The sequence below is a fragment of the Varroa destructor genome, unplaced genomic scaffold (assembly GCF_002443255.2).
Source record: "Varroa destructor unplaced genomic scaffold, Vdes_3.0 BEIS01000003.1, whole genome shotgun sequence".
Lineage (NCBI taxonomy): Eukaryota > Metazoa > Arthropoda > Arachnida > Mesostigmata > Varroidae > Varroa > Varroa destructor.
This window is the reverse complement of record NW_019211456.1, coordinates 56,546,590-56,564,691: the sequence shown is the minus strand read 5'-3', so window position 1 is coordinate 56,564,691 and position 18,102 is coordinate 56,546,590. Positions and strand designations below refer to the sequence as shown.

The window sequence follows — 18,102 nt, the reverse complement described above, 5'->3', positions numbered from 1 at the left end:
CTAGTATAATCTTTTTCTTTCCCCTGGAATCTGTTGTTCTCCATGATAGCATTAAGCAGGTTTTGGTTCCTAATAGCTAAATTATTTCCTATATATATCTTCTTTTTAACAAAATCTTGATATTATTATCGCTTAACGATGGCTCATAGTTAATACATTCATTTTCAAGTTCTGTATACTTTGCTTCTCATTGAGCGCATCTTTGAGATTATAATTCTTCGCAAGAGTTTTCCGAAAACCAAAAGACCACTGTCTTTCAAAAGGCAATACGAGTTTCGGCAGAAGCATTCGCTGCAATGTCTCCGAATTCAGATTTAAACAAACAATTCTATGATATAAATGAATTTTTAATGAAATAGAAAATATTCTAGCGATATGACTTGAAACCGTCCTTAAAAATAAAACCTTTAAAGTTCGTGCAAAATGGCGAATACTCAATGTAACGTCTGAAGGTCCTCAAAATACAACTGTAGGCTTTGAGATATATATAACGCTCTAATGCATGTACTGCAGCTGTACATATCGACGAAAAGATACACGGACGATGTAAAAATAGTAAGTCTATAAAAACTATAGGTGTCTACCTCTCGAAGGTAATCAGAACATACGGCGAACGCTGTTATCCGCGTGACACAACGTTTCAACTAGATTTTACGGACCCTTTAACAGTCGGCTTAATATGCTCCATCTCGAACTGATGGTCATATGTTAATCCGAAATTCTCACGGTATATTTGCGATTTACCTAAAGGTCAGCTAATTTAAGAGTTGAACACCACTGCTTTAAACCGGATACGTGTGTATTACTGGGTCAAAAAAATATCAAGAGTATAGCTTTGCATGAGCTGCTTATGTTTCAATCGCACCAATCAAGCTGTGTCCTTTAACGTAATTCCTACCCGATTTAATATATAGGTTCCACCATTTTTTTTTCTTGCCTTTATAACAGTTTGTGAACTGAATCGTAGAGGTAGAGCTTAGCTTTGCTTTCACTCCCTATCAAACTTTTTCCTACCGTGTGTGTCCTGCTTTTTGCAAGGAAAAAGTATCAAGGGGCTATATCTAGCGAATAAGGGGTTAAGGCAACATGAGCATTAAGCCAAAGACACAATACAAATAGTGACGCAGCATCAAGAGAACCTGACGACTTGTTGTCCATGATTTCAGGCGGAGAGGATTACGCGACCTTCTTGAAAAATCTTACTGATAGTCATAAGAAAAATTCGGCCTGTAATCATACTCCACAATTCTTCTAGAGTTGAAAAAGATAGTGAATCGCTTGGTTTTTGACCTGGATTTTGCAGCGTCTGAACTTGTTTTTGGCGAGATGCGCAAATGGTATTTTTGCCTGCATGGTAAATTCGTACACCCATTTTTCGTCGTCTGTAAGTTCTACTTTAAGCTTGGTAAGGTTCTCCTTACACAGTTGTTGACAAACCTGAAAAATTTGCTGGACCTGTCGATCCTTTGGCTTAACCCTTGCTGTAAGTCTTATCACTGAAAAATCATCTTTTTAAGTAGACCGACGTAACTCGTGTAAGACGTCAAACTCTCTTATGAGCTGTTTGGGAATGATTCGGTGATCTTCTAGCATAACTTGTAATGCTTTTCTCTCTGTTCGTCTTTGCTGTGACAGGTTGCCCAAATCGAATGTTTAGTTCGTGGTAGAATTGTTAAAATCACTTGCATATTCAGCACGGATTGCGCTTCTGAAGTGCGAACTCCAGAAGTTTTTGTATCATTTAGACCACCTGAAGGCACTCGATTTTGTCCTCTACACAGACCGTCCTGCACGTTCATTGGTACTCTAGTTTCTTTTTATGAACAGTGAAATAGGTTCGCATATCACAAATTTCGAAGGGCTTTCGAAATACAATGCACACGTTCGAGTCCCCTGAAAGCTGAACAAATTAAATTTCAGAACATTCAAATTATTTTCAGCTTTAAATGAATATGGCGCCATAAGCCTAGTTACGAGTTCGTTTTTAAACGACGACGCCGAATTTTATGTCGATACTTTTTGAACCAAAAGTAGAATTGATTGCCACATAAAAAATTTTCCTCTGAATAAAAGGAAAGATGTTAAACAGAACTTAAGGCTCAAAATTGCTTACAATAGGTACATTAGTATTTTGTCTCCAATCACTATATAAAGCCTATTTCGCTAAAATAAATTGCGTCAGATTTTTCAAAAAGTCAATATTAATATATTTAATAGTAAGGGTCTCATCCTAATCTGTCAAAACACACTAAGGAAGGTTCCAAGCATACGGTAGTAATTTTGGATACGTGCGGTGCGAGGAAAAATTATACATTTATACTGATTTTTTTTAAACTTAAATATGAAATATACGTAAATAAAAAGTGAACTTTTTTTACGAAAGGTTATAGGATAGATTAACGCTACTCAATTCTAACCTGGTAGTTCGGCTGCAAGATGTTTTGATTTCTAAGGATGTTCACCGAAGGGCCGGTCTTGGCTTTTATTTCATCGTGATTTTTGCGCTACTAACCTAAAATAAATTGGTCCTATGTATTTGCTTTATGTTGCTATTGGATCTATTAGTTTAATACACGAAAGAATGTCTCTGAGTACAACCTTTCACACGACAATAGGGGACTATAGGTCCAGTCAAACAGAAACAAAGATTCGTGTCATTTTTTGATGTTTCTAACACCGCAATTATTATCGAACAACGCTATGACGAACTATTTTTTGACTTGAAATCGAGCTTCGCGCTAGTATCGAAATCACACCTACATATATAACAAACATATACGAATACATACATAGTTTCAACTGGAAATGGGTTCTTCCGGGTCACGACTTCTATTATTAGACTAGAACCTACACTTTTGGCTGACGGTCGACGACTATAACCTAATGAACGACTCGAAAGGTATTTTTTTAAGTGTTTTTTTTTTGAGAAACGGGGCCCTATCACAAGCGTAGATTTGAATTATGACGTGCATGCTCGTAGAGAGCAGCATAATCCTACCAAATAGTCTTTATGTATTATATGGTCATTGTAAATGAAGGTTGTTGAATATTATAGCCTTCTTTTTTATGATTATTGTCGGCGTTTTTAATTTAATATATATATATATATATATATATATACATATATATTTGTATTGCTGTTCTAAATTGCGCAATAGAATAAAAATTATGCGTTATTTTTATTCGAAACGATACTGAAAATATTCGTTTTGTATGTGAGCTATTTGCATTGTTTTGTATATACATTGACATTCAATAAAGTCGTACTATATTTTTTATTTAGTTTTTCTGTTCGAAAACTGTCTGATAACAAAAAACATGTTATACACAGGTCGCCTAATTCTTATTTGGCTTTCCTTCGCCATTTTACGTTTGACCGAAAATACATATCTTTCCGAAGCGGTATATTTTTTTAGCTTTAAATAGTTTTATTTATTGAACTCCGTGCTTTGGATTGGCAAATATACATATGAGCAGATACGGTCATTTTACCCTGTACTTTGTCACTGAAACTGATTAGTTATCATTACCTTCAATTAGTTTTTACAAAGTAGGAACTTCGTGTGTGTAAACAGTTTAAGCTTGGGCTAGCTCACGTTTTATACAACGTATATTAATGGGGAGCCCACAAAAGTTTCGACAGGTTAATCTTGAGAAAAGTAGCCCTGTGTGATCGCTAGTGTTATGTTATAACTAAAGTGGTCGCTAAAGCTAAAGTGGTCGAGTCCTTTGTTTTTCATAAATTTATGTGGTAATGGCAGCTCCGTGAGAGTTTTTTCAAACGCAGGAATTTTTCTTCTAGTAGTATCTACGTTACCATTCATCTACTGCTTACGCCCTAACGTTTTGAGTTTTTTTTAATGTCACCCTGCCACTTGCAAGTTGAGCTCATGGAATACAGCTCCATGAGACTTCGCCGTTCCCATAATCAGCACGCGATTCTACTGCCAAAAACTATTCGTCCATTAGCCGTCCCACTAAGCCGTCTAGTAACGAAAGATTAAGGTCTTCGTCCATAATGGAATATATTCCTTACCATATACTATTTGAGAAATACAATCAGATTTATCTTCACGTTTAACTTAAGTCTACGCTCTGTAAGGAAAAAACTAGACCAGTATGCCATTACCCACATATAATGGGAAATTATTATTTTTTCTTTCTTTCTTTTTTTGGCTTTTTTTCTTTTTTGCAGCTTGTTACTTCCTGCCTGTAAAGATCAATATGCAAATGTCGATCGAATAGTGTACTAATGTAGTAAACTGAAAAGCCGATATTTTGTAGAGGGTGAGAAAAAACAAAAACATTATGTTGTCCTAAGGTACATCTAGGCGGCTATGAAATGTCCAAGCATATATATATATATATATATATATATATATATATATAGATAAAAAGAGGGATACCAAGAATCTACCTAAATGCAACAACATATGTTTAATGAACATGTGATTCATATTATTTAATGTTGCCAAGAAATATACGTGTAGGCCAATACATCCAGGTGTTCAAAAAATTGATATTCGTTCGGACACAGTTCTATTTGCTGCATATTCAGATTGAAGTAAAAACATAATACACAAAATAGATGATGATGTTTTCTATCACGACTATTAAATAGGTTCTCTGTTATTGTTGCCGGACGATTGACACACGTACTATCGATGGGTGCTTCTAATACATAGTCCTATTTACGGATGACCAAAACCTGGATTTATGTGGCCGTGTAAATTAATCGGTCTAGCCATTAAACCCAATGTGTGGGAAGGTTTCTTAGGGTTGTTCGTAGTTGAATTCATAAAGTTATAGATACATAAGTAATATGTTAACATTTCGACAGCCATCGTCGATAAAATCTCTGCATTTGACAGGTGAACTCATTCGACATTTGTAATGTAGGATCTCTCACCAGCTGACCTGCGTCATTCGCATGCCCAGTGGCGTTAGCCAATTGCTCCATTCAGTCTAAACTGGGTAGGATCTAGTCCTTTACAGGGCTCCGTACTCCAGATCCGATAAATATTGTAACGCTTCAGCTGCCTGTTATTAATGTATTGTTAACAAAAAAAGTTTTTACTAGCCAGCGACGTCATATTGATATGCTAGACATTGCATAGGTGGCGCTGAAGTTCATATTAGAACGCAGCAAACAAGCGGTTGCGACTGAGTGTTATTTTATTGACATTCAGCAGGAGAAAGATTTTTGTATGAGCAGAATGTCAAATTGGAAAACGGCCGGCACTCTAAGCACATTTGAGTTAGGAATCGCCAAAGATATTGATGGCGAAAAAACGTAACGTTTTATTTCTCATCGAAGTTACCTCCTCATCGAATAGATCTATCGTTCCGCAGCTCGTCTATAACAGCAGACAGAGTAAGCGGACGTTTAGAGATTTCTCAGGGCCCATATTGTGATGTTAACTGCATTTGTTTGATAAGAATAATAATTGTGATACTTTTGATATGTTTGAATGTACGCTAATAAAATAAGAAACAACATCTCGTAGAACTATTTAATTTTGCACACTTTAAATACTGTCACATTTTTCTAAAACCATTTCCATCGCCTGATGGTCTTCGTTTCCAGAAGAATCCAGGGCACTATAGAATTAATCTTAGATATTGGTATATTATTATAACGGCTAATTGTTAATTATATATATATATATATATATATATGTTCTGTGATAAAGAAAAATCCGTTTTCGAAAACGTTATGAAGTTTAGCCTTGCGATGGATTTTTTTTCTAAGAGCCTATATATAATTAGTTGTTATTTAACTATTTGAAAGCCGTCCGTCAAATATATATTTCTGTTTAAGCACGTTTCCACTATCCACTACATATTTGTATTCTACATACTTTCAAACTCAATGTAAATATTACTCCAGTGAAATATCGCTGATACCTCTGCACAACTGTGCGCTTCATTCTTCATTCACTCCTGTTCGTCGTCTGCAGAATAATTTTAATCTTTTACATATTTTGAGTAAAACTATTCCTTCAGAATACACAAACCTTAAAATCTATATGTATACTCTCTATGTATATTTAGCAGCTTTTGCTGGTGTTTAATCTAGTATTATACATCTATTATATTACAAAGAGTCCATTAGATTCTTTCGTGACACTTTTTCCCTATTTTCCATGCTTGATAACGACGAGATACTGCTTATATACACCAAAGCGATTAGCAGCATCGTCCACGCTGATATATCATCAAATCGGATTCTTTAATCGTTAAAAGTGTTTTCACGTTTTGCTTGAACTTTAGGAAAAGAAGAAAAATTATAAAAGGCTGCTAGGTTTAATCAATACGAAGCTTGATGCAACATGCACATCAGATCTTTTTTTGTAAAAAAAGCAATACAAGTAACGAGGTACTTCACCGAATAACGAGCCCACGATTTATTCTCCCAGTGTTCACGCCCATTTTAGTGGACGTCATAATGTAATCATTTAGAAAAACGTTCTAATATTATATAGTGATAGGAGAATTACTTGGCATTAATTTATAATGGACCACGTTTCGCGATAGTTAAAGAGGACGGTGAGAGGGATTTTAGTTTTTGTCCTGAATCTTGCAGCGCCCTTCCATCTTAACTCGCTTTTGAAGGGGTATGCGGACGATGATGCTTTTGTCTCCACGTCGTGTTCATACACCCATGTTTCGCCATTTGTAATGCCGCATTGGGGCAAATATCAGATTACAGAAGGTACAAAAATAAACATCAATCAAACCCATTTACTCACCTCTGTCAGAGAGCATTTAAAACATTTAAAGCGTATGCAATCGTAACAACTCGGCATGTATAGCTTCAGATGCTATTCCAGGTCATACATATAACGGGCTCACGTGTATGGTTAAAGCTGAGGGCATAAGGCAGTTTCTTAACGGTCGACCCAGGGTTGACTGCCCACCGATCGAACTTGTGGGCAGCGAGAAGCATGATATAGACTACAATATTGTCTATACCTAATACAAATGCAAGATTCATCAGCTTCATTAAACTCTTGTACTTTGCACAGACCATGGTGAGAACCATGCACTGCATAGCGCGTCGCTTGTTATGTATGTTATACCTTTCCAAGTGTCGTCCGTCATAGATTTCCTTTCATAGAATTCGGAATCGACCTCTTCTAATCTTCGATTTCGACTTTTTAGTGCAAGGCTATTTTGGGCCTACAAAAGCCTTTGTCCAATTCGAATATTTGCTATTCTCTACTGTGAGATTATTCAGGATTAAGCTCATCTCATATGTGGCAATTAGCATAAGCCAAAAGGTCGCAAAGTGGTTGAGAGGGACAATCAGTGGGAGCTAAATATTGAGGGCAAATCTATCAAAGCCTTTTTGCGTCTTTCTGCAATATGCTAAAAGTAACCTTGGGCATTATACGAAATCAGCAATTTTAAATAGGCCATTTTTCCTAAATTTCATTATCTCGATTTTGATTTGGTTAATGCTCAATCTCGATTCCGATATGGCAGAATGCAGCGTTTGTAAGATTTGCTGCACATGGAAGTGACGCCTTCCGTGAATAACTAAATCATCTGCGTAGAGACTACGTTTTTGGGCCCACATATCTGGGACCCCCACATATGGGAAGTTCCTTATCTAAAAAAATTAAAATTCCTGAAAATTTCTAAAATTATCACCCTGGGCCACACGCGAAGTCCGGAAGAACGCTAACAGCTTCAAGACTTCGCCATCGACTGCAACCCTGGTTCGCTGAAGTGTCGCTGGTATTAACTTGAACGTGTTCGCGAGAACGGTGACGTCAACGAGAATGCTTAAAACCAAATTTCTTGAGGCGGAATCGAAGGAGCTTTTGAAGTATACAAATACTGCGTAGGCTATTGAGAATTCGCTTAGTATCGGCAAGTAGAATCTTGCGTGTCGTTTCGGTTGAATGCTTCTCCTAAATCCGTGTTGTTTCAACCCAGAAACACGTTTCGTGCTCTCCCCAGCAAATACGAAAGAAATTCATAGCAGACGCTTTTTTCCGCAATTCCGCGCCATGACGTCAGTTTGTTTGATTCACCACTGTTTTTTGAGATAATGAGAAACGTTGCAACTTTCCAATAAGAATAAAGCAGTCTGGTACGAAGAAATTCGTTGAACAAAGCAACCCAGCATGGCGCCAGCGCCACTGCTACTTTGAGGTGTTGGTTTCGAATCTTGTCACGTCTCGCTGATTTTCTTGAGCTCAGGTTCTCAAATGCTCGCGTCATTTCCTGGACGGAACACTTTCGGTCCCACTTCCTGCGTTTGTTCGTTGTCGGTTCATCCCCACGCTGCATGATCAGGCACCCCGAGGCACAATGACACTAAGTGAGAACATCCCAGCGAGGTGGTCGATAAGTGCTAATGAGGTGAATGGATATGACGTAAGCCTGCAGTAAGATCAGGCCAATTATATATGGCTGACGCTTCGGAGAATAGTCTGGGCGACATATGCCCTCCGAGAGACCATTGTGATCGCTGCGGATAGTAGCATCGTATTGTTGTTAGTAAAATAAGGACGTTCTGGGCGGTAATTGTAATCGAATGATGGCCGATGTCTCCTGGAGTGAGCTCTAGTTGCAGAATGTCGACAAAATGATCCGAATAAGTGTCAACATCAATCGGATTTGGTACTGGCAAGACCTCATTAATCCGTTCCAGGAGCCTCCTCAGGCCCGATTTACGTGGTAAAACTTTTTTCCTCCGGACGAGCGATGGCGCCAAAGGGAGTTTGTAGGCTAATTAAAAAAACGCGACTATTACCTCCGACGTATTTGATTTTATCCCTGCTTGCGTTTGTTGCAAAAATGTTTATGATAGAGCTTCCTGCAAGGCTGACCAACACTGGTACTGTGCTGGGTTTAACTGTCCAGCAGTGATGTTCCATAAGTGGCCTCGAAGAGCTGACGTTCGACCCTAGGAAGGCCGCTTGGTCCAGGCACGCATTGACGTCGTTTGTTACTCTGATGGAAACGGTTGAAGTAAGGTACGCCACGTCTTACAGACCGCCGACAAGCTTTTCTACAAAAATCAGAGTACACTTCTTGTCACTTGGTCGCACATACGCCGTTACAAACCATGTTCTAGGGGCCATTCGGAGGGCCATGACGTTGCTTTCTACATAGTGCGGAATGAGCTCTGCAACGCTATGATTGTAAAACACTGATATTCTGCTAGTGGAGCGGCCTTGCATGGAAAAAATACTGGTAAGTCGAATGGACCAGTTGTCCAGATTTCTGTGAGCATAAAGATACCTTCTGTATATCAAGATTCCGGTGCGAACATCACTAACGTAGGGGCGCTGCCACAGTTCCACGGAATTATCTTCAGCATTTCCCATGACTTCGCGCATAAGCTAACTATTTGTCATTTTTCTTTCTCTTCCAAGCTATACTCTCTGTTTCATCACATTTTCTACTAGACCTATGACTCTCTCTCACTGTTTTACTGATTCCATTATTCCAGTTATCATGTCTAGCACCGACCTTGGTAAGATCGTCGACATACCGAGTCCGATTCGCGCGTCTCGGAGAGCTAGGCAGCATTTCACAGTACACGTAGACAGGTTCGGATTTTTTTCGATCTTATAGGTACCTCTGAAAGTTCCACCTTTTTCTCGTTGAAATGGGGCACTTTCAAATAGAAAATACTACGGCGGCGCTTCTGGAAGTACCCATGGCGACTTAGATCAGATAGTCCGGGCTATTCCCATGCTCATGTTCATCTGTTTCTTCAGGTGTTTGATGAGGTGGCAGGTTCCAGCTTCTGAGGAGTCCACTATTATATTGTCCCACTCCTTTTACCGTTCCTGTATTGGTAGATCACAACCCTCCTATGCCGGGTTCGTCTTGCACCTAACTTTTTCTTCAATTATCCTTGGCCAAAGAACGATTTTGGCAATAGCGATCACGGAGCACGAACTGTTTTGTATGTTCTTGAGTGTCAGCAGCCTTTACACTTGCGGGAACTTTTTGTTGTTGCGCTTGAGTTTGATGGCGGCCGGGTCTTGCGCGGGGCTTGCGCATATCACGCTTACATTGTTCAGTGACAGATGAATAGTACGATCTCGCTCTTCTTGGGGGGCGAGTTTCAAACCGTGTTTTTCCATACATGTGCTCTTTTGAGTCAGAATACGTTGCACCCTTTTTGTGAGCGTGTCTTCTATCTTGCGGTGACTAGAAAAACTAGGTCACTGCGTACTCGATGGATTCCATGCCTATTGAAAATGAGGACACAATTGCATGTTATAGTCTATAGCAGAAGTTTCAGGATAAATAGTTGACGTATCCCAACAGCCATCACGAATGTCATGTCCTCGTATCGGACTGATATATATCGCTACGGTAATAGGTGACTAGGTGCTATGAGGTGCAGAAGACCCCTTTACACTCATGGTGTTAGTGATTTCCTGCTACTTTTGGCCGTCTAGGGCATTGCGTACGTCTAGGAGAATTACTGCGCATAGTTCGCTTGACCACTGGTGCCTACTTCATCGCTTGTCCGCTGCTTTAATAACCTATGCTATGGTCATTTCTGTGTTTTGATCCTTTAGGAATCCATATCTTGTGTCGCACAGGGCCTCGTTTTCCTCTAGTTAATGAGTTCTCGAGTTCCTTTATGAGGGCTTCTACGGCCTTCCTTAACATGTACAACAGACGGATTGAGCATTAAGCTCCAATATCAGTGGAAAGTTTCTCTAATTTTTTTAATAAGAGCCAGAATCCCCTTTTTCACTCAGGTGGGCATGGTTCTTTCATATCCTATCCGCCATGTTTTTGAAGACCTCGAGTTTCTCTTGTGGCACGATTGTTACTGTTTCCGCTGAGATTTCGTCGGGTTCCGAAGCCTTGCACTTTGGGAATATTTTTATCAGCTTCGCTTCTCTCCATTGGATGAGTCGGGTCTGATTATTTTAGGATCTTACTGTCTTTTCCACCAGTTCCTTCGGGGGATGTTGGTTGTAACGCACTAACCTGTCCATGACCATTTTATATGGTCTGCCCCTATAAGAGTTTGTTTATCTTGTGCTTGCTGTCGCAGATTCCTATCCAATGATTGAGATCTCTCTTTGCTATTTGTAAAGTTCTCCATACCTCTAGAAGACCAGTCTCTCTTCTCTGTGTCTTTGGATGTTATTCATGCTCCTTGTTGCAAATTCTTCTGAAGTGCGCGGTTGGGTCGGACAACTAGTACTAGAACGTGCCCATCTTCTAGTCTTTTTTGACTGGTTGTGGCTGTCGAGCAACTATTACTTAGACATCTGTTATCTCATGCGTTGTGATGCCAGTCCCACGCCTAGTAACCGGTGCCCTTCGACTCTTATCTCGGCCCTGGTCTTGTCCCAATTCCAATTGCCACAGCGTGTTAGTCAGCTCGTGCCTGCGTTTACCACATTCGAAGAATATGGCTGCCTGCTCACTTAGCGGGCCATCTTTAGGTACTATCTAGCCTTTCACCTACTCTGTTGTGTCTTTGTTCTAGGGCGTAAGACCAGTAAATGACACTGTTACCCATGTCGTTGAAGAGAGTTAAGCCCTTTCGGATGTGCTTGTTATCTCTGTACTCAGTTGTATGTACGTCGGTGGATGTTTTATCCCACTGGAATATTTTTACTTTTTCTATATTATATCTTACATCCAATAAACTTTTTACCCGGGCGGTATAGGACCTCTATATATGCTTGTGATGTCCTGTTTGTTTAGACGTGGCAGCTGACGGTGATTAGCCTGTCATTAAGCTTTACCACGATCCACAGCTTCTTCTGTCTCTAAGACTTTATGGCTCAGCCTGGTTTCATTCATAAGGCAGTATCCTTTCTGTGCTTTCAAGCGAGTCACATTTTTGTTCGGTTTGATCATCAGCTTTTGTATTGAGCGCGTCGTGCACTTTTCCCGACCTACACAGATTCACCTGGATAGCTTTCAACGGTCCGGGCACCGTAATAATTTAGTTTTTCTTTCCCCAGTTTTTTTTCAGCTCTTTTTTTTATATGTTTTATTATATGCATAAAGGCTTTCGGTGTCCGGCTAATTTTCAGCCACCTATGCGCTAACCTGGGTCGCCTGTCCTTGTGCTTTGATAAGGAGATCTGTCCTTGCCGCTTCATCCGTGCTTCTTCCGAATTGGTTTGTGTTTTCGGTGTCCTGCTTTTCGAATACCTTGTCCTGGCTCTTACAATTGCTTTGTTCTCGAAGATAATGTCTATAATTTGGGCACTCCATAAAGTCTGCCGCTTTTATAAGTTGACCCTTTTTCGAGTTATAGCAGCGCGGCCTTCCTCTAGTAAAGATGGTGAAGGGTCCCACATTTATGGCATCGTATTTGCTCGTTTTTTCCTTATAGTCTTTCCCGAGGTGCTCTATCTTTTGGCGCTGCGCGAAAGGTACCCACGCCATTTCTGTCTTCAAAGCGGTTAGTTTTAGCTTCTCTCTTGTGAATTGTTCAATCGCTTTTTTCTTAATGTCCTTGTCTAGGCCCTTGATTCAAATTTTCATACTTTAGGTAGATCCTTCTTTAATTGGTCCCGTTTGAGTCTCGATGTTCTCTTGAAAGTTAGTGGCCACTGTTCACTGACTCTTTGTCGGTTACCTTTGTGTTGCCGTCGCGTAGGTGTACAACATTTCTCACTATGACTCCAAATGTGTAGCGCTTACTTTTTGCTGGAAGATAGTTAAACGTGTCAGCCAAATGATCTTTCCCGTCGCTTAGATCAGTATCTATCCTGTGCTGTTTTTTGCCTGTTCCTCGTTTCTGCCTTTGGATTTTGCCGCACATTTTTCACACGGAAGTCGAGCACGCCACCCGACCTGACAAAACAGTATTTATTTGCTTTCCTCGTTAGCTCGTGGTCCAGCTTCCCTGTGATGTGCGATATCTAGATATCGATTTTCTTCCCTGCCTTTCCATTCGCTGTGAACCTTTTCTTTTTTTCATTTTTTCTATTGTAAGCCTATTTAAATTTAAATCTGTGTCCCTGTTGTTAGAGTGTGGTGAAAATAATGACCCCTCATAAATACGTAAATTTGTCAAACAGAGCCGAATTTACACAATACGTGTAAGTTCACGAGCGGTTAGAATTTATCAAACCCAATCTTATACTGCATTGACTTGATGCCCGCGTCGCGCAGATTTGTTTTCTCTAAGTCGGTTACCGTTGTCATTATATACTTACCAAGTTAATTACCTTCTTCTAGACACTGGTAGGTACTAATACCGGACAATTAGCCATAGGGCCTCATATGAATCATAGGTTAAAGACATGAGATAGAAACGTTTGTTGCGACTAGACCTCTAATGCAATGCAAAAAAAAAACTTAAACTAAGCGATAGTCGGATATAAAAATAAGTGTTTTGTTAAAAACTGTAATTTGTATCACAGTACTACCGTTATTATTGTAGTGTCATCAATAATTTATTTACTTTCTTTTATTTTATAAAACGATCTATTTCAAAATAGTAAATCATCTACAATATCCAGTACAGCATTACCACGTCACTTAACTAGACCGTTCAATCTTGATAACTTATCTTGATGTTGATTTGTACTCTATAGGCTTTACGTAGCCCCTTTCAAAAATCATTCAAAGTTCTTATTCTTCTTTTAAATGCTGATTACTATTTCTATTTCTACACATACAGACTCAGCAGCTCCCGTACATTTTTCGTTTGAAGATAGTTATAATAATAGTTGTAGATTGCTAGAAAGGAAACCTGCCGTGGATGATCAAGCAATCCAAAGTTCGCTTAATTGATTAGCAAATAACCATTTTTATGAGGTGGAAAATTGTCTTCAATTTTTTTTCTTGTTTCAATAAGGCCTCTTTAAATAGCAGACATCATATTAATGGCATGCTGTTTGTCCATATAATCCTCGATTGGATGTTTTGTATAATCAACAAAAGACTCATGTTGCGCTAAGTGTTTTGGCCAATAAAATCATTCCTTTCCGAGTCGTTACCACACCAGCTAAACATTGACTGCGCTTATAAGTGTACTGAGTGATTTGTGCTTCATAGACGGTCGTAGCCTAGCATCGAAGTGTTATATATATATAGTATTTTGAGATATTAATCTTAGTTGGGTCTCGATTCTTTTAGGCAGAACTCAGTGTCATTCTGCTTAAAATAGCAAACATCTGTACAAAAATTATATGGCTAAGTTTAGTTAATGACGTTCGGAATAAAAGGACGAGCGGTCGGCTTTTGTAGAGTGCGAAGAAGATTGGCCTAATATTGAATTGAGTGTTGTTTTTATACTTTGTGCCTTTAGTAATCTGAGTAAAAGCATGAATCTTTATGTTGTTACAGTGCGCTTTATGTAGCATTTAAAGTATATACCGGACTATGCACTATTATAGCGCTATTACACTAATATAGCGAGCACATTATATAATTTATATTAAGAAATAAAGACCACTGACATCAATAGAACAAAATAGCAAGAACTATGGATTTTGACATAATATTTTATCTAGCCAACTAGAAATAATTACATTTCCCAGCAGGCTGTGAAACAGCGTCGTTCAGAACACTTGTTCTATGAACACGTATTCCATATGTGCAACGTTTATTAAAATTTCCATTGAACAGTACAAATACTGAATAGTATATAACCAAATCGATCACTAATCGTCATTGAACGAAAACTGCTGTGATTGTGCTGAATCATATTGTCCACTTATAACTAAAAGCTGCACTATGGCGCTGATAAAGTAAACGTCGTCCGAAAAAGAATTCATTTAACAAATGCTGCGTAAAAAAGGTTTTTCAGTTGTATTGTCTCGGTTTTTACCGATAGCAGTGTTCCTGAATACGAAGTGTTCCACGTTTGTGTTGAGATATCTCGTTATCTCATGTATTTGTGGTTCGTCTCTTGGCGAGAAACGCTACCAACACACCCATATAGATTCATGTCGAGTTCGTAACATAGAGCAAAAACACTCCTCTGCTAATTTAGTGCATTTTTCTGTCATTGACAACGGAGTCACAACAACGGAGCCGAACTCTACAATGAGAATCTAAAAGCATCTAGTGCCGGTAAATACTACTTTTCCTAACATTTCATTGTCAGCATATGAAGAAGCCATTTAGCACTGACGAGAGAAAAAAAAGAGCTTTGTAAAACAAGCTCAGAGGCACCGGGACAATCAAGATTTTTTATTGATAAATTATAGTGTCATAATGAATATAGCAAATTAAGCTTTTCTTTGTAGGCTTCGTAGATACACGAGCTATAACAGTGAATGCCCATAGTACAACATTGTTACTCATAATTTGGCCTAGGAAGCAATGATGGGATGTCCTTATTCCGCGTCACTAATCGCATCGCGGCTCAGACTCAAATACGGCGTATCCATTGTCAGTTCTTCAGCCCGAAAACACTATGCATATTAATAGAAGTGACTGCATTTGCAAATAATTTCACTCTCAATGGAAACGCCGAGTAACAAAACGTTGGGTTGTGTAATGCTTTAGCACAAGTCACAGTTCAGCATCGCACAGTCATATAAGTATTAACAGAGCAGGATATCACAAAAAAGATGCGCCGAAGTAAGCTATTGCAAAAAGTAACTTCCAGAAATACCTCGTGCTCTGCATCTATGCATGGGTACACCAACATCTGGCTGGTTAAGAACGGGTGTCAGTTACAGAGATTTAGAGGTAGGCTTATAACAAATTAAATCCGCTAAATGGATCTTATGAAGGGGATAACTCGACAGATAATCGAATATTTGAGCTGGCAAATTGTTTGCCACCCACGTGAACCGGTCAGGTGTTATAACAGCGGCACTATAATTTCCACGAGAGTTTACGGTAGGTCATGTAAGATAGACATGTTCATTTCGAATGAAATCAAGGGGTAATGCCTGCGAAACCCGTGTAAAGACATAACATTTCGTTTCACTATCTTATTCTCCTCTCAGTCCAGCATTTGCAAAACGGTTTCGTTTTCATTGCAGCTATGGACAACGAATAGAACGTGCTGATAGAACAGGGGGTTTATCGCTAACCAATAAGATCAAGTGTGGCCTGATGTAAATATCCTATGCATAATTTCGTGGCCAATGACGAAGGCAAAAAAACTACTCATGCAGGCTCCCTTTTTTCAGACACAATTTCAGAGTATGAGCACTACAATCACGTTAGAACATGAAGTTTGGCCGGAAGCGGGGCGGAAGGGCACAATGATATGGTCGTGTTCGTGTCTACCTCAAAGCCTACGATATGTAGCTAGCACTGTTAACCGTCCCATATTAATTCCAGCTCTTTCATTCCTCTTAGTAGTGTTTTTTACTGGTTTTGAGTATTTCTTTCTGACTGGTTTGGATGAGATTATTGACTTGACTATTGGCGAAGATTTGTACGCGTACTCGCTCGCTTGATTTTCGTATACGTCGGATGATGATTGGTTGAAGTTGTAAAAGTGATGCTCGTCGTGTGTAAGCTGTAACAGTCATCTTTCAGTTCTGGTAGTGTCATAATTGCAGCGGCGAATTTTATTTCTCCTCCTTAAACGTATCTGAGGCTATCTGTTGTCAGTATTTCCTTCGTCTGTTAAGGCGCAATCAAAAAAAACTCACTCAGTTGACTGAATTTTGTCTCCATTACCACAATTGTATAAGGTAAACACGTATTTATCGCCATGTTCGTGACCGAGGTCGTCATCCGTTCGTGTGTGTACCGTAGTGAGTGTTATATAGGTGCATTATGAGCTAATTCTAATCTAACACGTCGTAGATGCTGTGACGCTACTAATATATGATAACGTCTAAAATCGTTCTTAGAAGCATTCGTACTTCGTTCAGAAACGGATCTTTCAGCCAGAAAGGGTGCCATTGTTCGAGCAATGTGCTAACGCACCATAGACATAGACGTAGAACTCTAGGTATCTGAATTGAACGGCAACCGCCGGTACTGCGCAAAAACTGTCTCCTATGATAGCAACAAAATCGCGTGACTTTTTCCAAAGCAGCGCTTATTAAACGACGGCAACAGTCCTCTTCTAGCTCAGTGTATTGGCCGAACAATTTCCGTGTTTTAGTAAAAGCCCAGTGAAGTGAACCTGTGCTGTTGTGGGTAAATATATTGTGAGTAGTTGTTTTCCGAATTCACGAGCCCAAACAGGAAATGATGAAGTATCGAAAACTAACTAACTGCTATCTCAAAAAGTATCGTTTAGACTCTGCTGCCGTTGTATGAACTTTGGTAAACGATGACAATGATGACGGGTCAATTGTCAAATTGTTACACCTGAAATCCGCGACATCTCTAGGCTGATTTTGCCATGTCTATACATCACAACCGCGCGAACGAATGACTACATAACCATACGTTATTGCAAAAACGTTAACTATTATACACGTTCCAATCCAAGCGATAATCGCCTTTTACCCCAACGGAGGCGATTCGTTGTCCCACGAAGATACCGAAAATAATGGCCAGTGCGCGCGTTGTGGCCATAATGACCTTAATGGACTGCTAGCCAAAACATCCTTATTCCACATCCCGTCGGCTCCATCTGCAGCTCCAAGTAGGTATATTTTCGAACTGGAAAATTGCTAAACTAGACAAGCAGAATCGGAATTTGAAACATCGTCAGACAGTAAAAATATAACAACTCCAACTGCATACATGGCCGACAATTTATATGTTCGCATACAAATATCTTTAGTCTCAACTAGATATCTACAACACGCATTTGCTAGCAGAAGAAACTGAAGACCGATGGGGTCAAGTTCCTGCTTACGTTCTAGCAGATATCTGTCAAATCTATCAAGCTATAGGGTTCGATTGCTTTCAGCAAAGGTATCGTCCGACTGGCGTCCATAAACAGTGTAAATAGGCGATGTTTGCCGAACATGGGCATTAAGCGAAGGGCCTCGGCAACAGGGAACCGACACAAAAGTGTTTTTTTACCAAAATATGCGAGGCATGTGCAAACATTGTTACCAATTGCATTCACTGTTCGTTATAGAGTTACGTGTAGCAATAAAATTTCATGAGATGTTCATTTGTCTGACATCCAGATCGTGGAATACTAATCAATAAAAAAATGTGTTTTTTACATATATGCCCCTTTGCGTATGAAATCCGGTACGC

General features: G+C 39.4%; 1 long non-coding RNA gene across 2 annotated transcripts in view; it reads left to right on the top strand.

Moving 5' to 3' along the window:
- The first annotated feature begins 8,045 nt into the window (after positions 1-8,045).
- Positions 8,046-18,102, top strand: part of LOC147757171 (uncharacterized) — an 18,737-nt gene continuing 8,680 nt past the window's right edge. The window contains exon 1 of one of the 2 annotated variants that reach the window (XR_015324391.1): positions 8,046-9,210. This is a non-coding gene — a long non-coding RNA (uncharacterized LOC147757171). Of the gene's footprint in view, positions 9,211-16,808; positions 17,534-18,102 lie in introns of those variants that run through there. The other variant, XR_015324392.1, reaches the window with a different exon arrangement.